We start from the raw sequence: 3633 nt of genomic DNA, 5'->3' as shown, positions 1-3633 counted from the left end.
ACCTAGGCATTAGACCAGAGACCCTGCACCTGTTAGAAGAAAATGTATGCCCAAATCTCCATCATGTCAGCTTAGGAACTGAATTCCTCAACAAGACTTCTAAAATACAAGAAATAAAATCAAGAATCAATAAATGGGATTGTATTAAACTAAAAAGGTTTTTCATAGCAAAGAAAACAATCAAGTATGTGAAGATCGAGCCTACAGAATGAGAGAAAATCTTTGCCACCTGTACTTCAGATAGAGCATTAATCTCCAGGATATACAAAGGACTAAAAAACCTTAACACCAAACAAACAAACAAACAAACAAACAAAAATCAAATAACCCAACCAATAAATGGGCAAAATAGATACTTCACAGAATAAATATAAATGGTCAACAAATATATGAAAAAAATATTCAACATCCCTAGCAATTAGATGAATCTAAATAAAAACTATACTGAGATTCCATCTCAGTCCAGTCAGAAAGATATTATAAAGGACACAAGTAACAATAATTATTGGCAAGGTTTTGGGCAAAATGTTCACTCATACTTTGCTGGTGTGCCGCAGTCTGGCTGGGCACAAAATCACGAGCCACTCAAGCAGGAACAAACTTTATTTTTTGAAACTGCCGCCAATGCTCCGTAGGCGTCCGGGAAGATTGTCAATGGACCCACGAGGCGTTCTCCCCATCCCAAGAGGAAGGTCCTCCTCTGGAATTCCCTCCTACCGCACTTCCCCAACCAATGGGAACTCTCCAGGAGTCCCATAGCAGGCCGAGGTGAACAGCAGGAGTCCAATATCCATATGAATGCAAATCTTAACATAATCATATCATCTCAATGGCTTGCTGGCGTCACCTTTCAACCAAAAATGCCATGCATCATATTACTTGGCTGTGGCTCTTAGCACTGGTGGCACTACAAATTGGTGCAACCACTCTGGAAAGCACTATGGAGATTCCTTGGAAAACTTGGAATGGAACCGCCATTTCACCTAGTTATCCCACTCCTTGGTATATACCCTAAGGACTCAAAATCAGGGTACTACAGTGTTGTGGCCACATCAATGTTCATAGCAGCTCAATTCACAATAGCCAAACTATGGAACCAACCTAGGTGCCCTACAACAGATGAATGGATAAAGAAAATGTAGTATATATATACACAATGCTTATTACTCAACCGTAAAGAAGAATGAAATTATGCCAGTAAATAGATGGAACTGGAGACTATCATACTAAGTGAAATAATCTAACCCAAAAAAACCAAAGCCAATATGTTGTCTCTGATATGTGGGTGTTAACATACAATAAGGGGCAGAGGAAGGGAAGACTAGAAGAAGTTCATTGGATGAGACAAAGTAGAATGAAGGTAAGGGAGGGGGCATGGAATGGGAAAGACAGTAGAATAAGATATAACTTTTCTATGTTCACACATGAATACACAGTCAGTGAAACTTCATATCATGCCCAACCACAAGAATGGGTTTCTAATTATATAAGTTATACTTCATGTATGTATAATACATCAAAATGCACTCTACTGTCATGTATACGTAAAAAGATCAAATAAAAAAAGAAAAACTTCATATAATAATGAAGGAATAAATTCAATAAAAGGAAGTAACAGTTATAAATATAAATGTGCCTAATGCTGGATCACCCAATTATATGACATATTTGAAACAACAAAAATAGAATATTGAAATAATAGTAAGTAATAATAGGGGTTGGGGATGTGGCTCAAGCGGTAACACACTCGCCTGGCATGCGCAGGGCGCTGGGTTTGATTCTCAGCACCACATAAAAATAAAATAAAGATGTTGTGTCCACCAAAAACTGAAAAATAAATATTTTAAAAAAATAGTAAGTAATAATAGCTTCATAAATATTAAAAGTGACCTCTTTCTCCTCTTCACATCACCCTGTGGGCAAAACTAATAGAGATAAAAGTAGAAAAGGAGACAGGCATGGGGTGCATGCCTGTAATTCCAGCAGGATGAATAGACTGAGGCAGGAAGATCACAAGTTCAAAGCCAACTTCAGTAACTTAGTGAGGCCCTAAGCAATGTAGTGAGACCCCATCTCAAAATATAAAAAGAGCTGGGGATATGACTCAGTGGTTAAGCACCTCTGGGTTCAATCAATTGATACCAAAAAAAAAAAAAAAGTATGAAATAAAATGGTAGAAATTAGTCCAGTTATAACAAAAATTACATCCAATATAAGTGAATGTGTTGAGAGCCACAGCCAAGTCAGAATGGCCCCTGCCATTTTGCCAGAAGTAATGGTTGAGAGGCGAGCCATTAAGATGAAGCTGGATTGATTAAATTGTATATAGACCCCTACAGTCCGCCTCCGGCACCGGCTACTTTGGAGTTCTCACGGAGATTTCCTGGGGAATTCACGTTGGTTGGTGAAGTTCTGGTGGAGGGAGTTCAGGTTGGTGTGGTGGGCCGGAGAGGGGCTGTGTGGGTGGCCTTCGGGAGAGTTCCAGGGGAGTGTGGGTGGAGTGCTGTTGGATTTCAGGCAATAAAGTTTCCTGTTTGAACCTACAAGAGCTTTGTGGCGGCTTGGTGATTTGTGCCCAGCCAGACTGCGGCATGAATGATATGTGTAGTTAAGAAACATAAAGACTGACACATTACAATTAGTAGTTAGTCTATCCTGAAAATAGCACAATGCTTAACTAATTCATACTCCCATACACACACACACAAACAAACAAACAAAAAAATCAGGTAAAGAAAAAACTTACCTCAAGTTGTGTTATAACACCAGAAACACAACAAAAAAAGTACAATAGGGAAAATCTTCAGATCTCTCTCAACAATAGGCAGACTAGCTCAAGTCTTAACAAAAACTGTTAGCAAAACTGGAATGATAAATTCTGATTGAGGGGCTGAAAGTGGCCAACACCTGAATACCAGCAACTTGAGAGACTGAGACAGTAAGATCACAAATTGGAGATTCAGCAACTTAGCAAGACCTTGTCTCAAAAGAAAAAATAAGAACTGTTGTTGTAGCTCAGCGGTAAAGCAACCTTTAGTTCAATTCCCGTTACCAAAAAAAGTCTCATTCAGGGTATCATGGACATTTGATAAAGTGAATGGCTTTAGAGAGGAATCACAGAAGCAAAAGGCATTGAGGCTTTGAAAGGAATTTGAATTTAGAGTTTGTGGACAATTGGGCGTCAGAGCAGATTCCCTTAAGACTGTCAGATTATTAAATATCTATCCACTTATTATTATAAATAGAACTTGCCCATAAAGTCTTACTTAAGCAAAACCTCAAAGCACAATTCAATTCATTTAGTCTAATTCAATAAATTAAGCAAATATTTTTACTGCAATGTACCATGAGCTAAGTAGATTTGTGAGCTTGCTCCCTCCCTCCCATAAAAGAATTGGTGCTTGGCTTATAACTGTTTAATTCATTGCTCAATGATGCCTAAATAAATAGGGGTTTAGTTAAATTTTCATAGATAATAAATAGTGCTGTTTTTATCTTAGAGTTTTGTGTATCTTTTGTGAACTAATACTCATCTTGGGCTGGTGATGTAGCTCAGTGGCAGAGCACCTGGCAATCATGCTGGTGCAAGGCCCTGGGTATCTTTCATCCTCAGCACAGCAAAAAAACAAAACA

The sequence above is a fragment of the Callospermophilus lateralis genome, chromosome 6 (genome assembly GCF_048772815.1).
Source record: "Callospermophilus lateralis isolate mCalLat2 chromosome 6, mCalLat2.hap1, whole genome shotgun sequence".
Classification (NCBI taxonomy): Eukaryota; Metazoa; Chordata; class Mammalia; order Rodentia; family Sciuridae; genus Callospermophilus; species Callospermophilus lateralis.
This window is presented reverse-complemented; position numbering follows the sequence as displayed.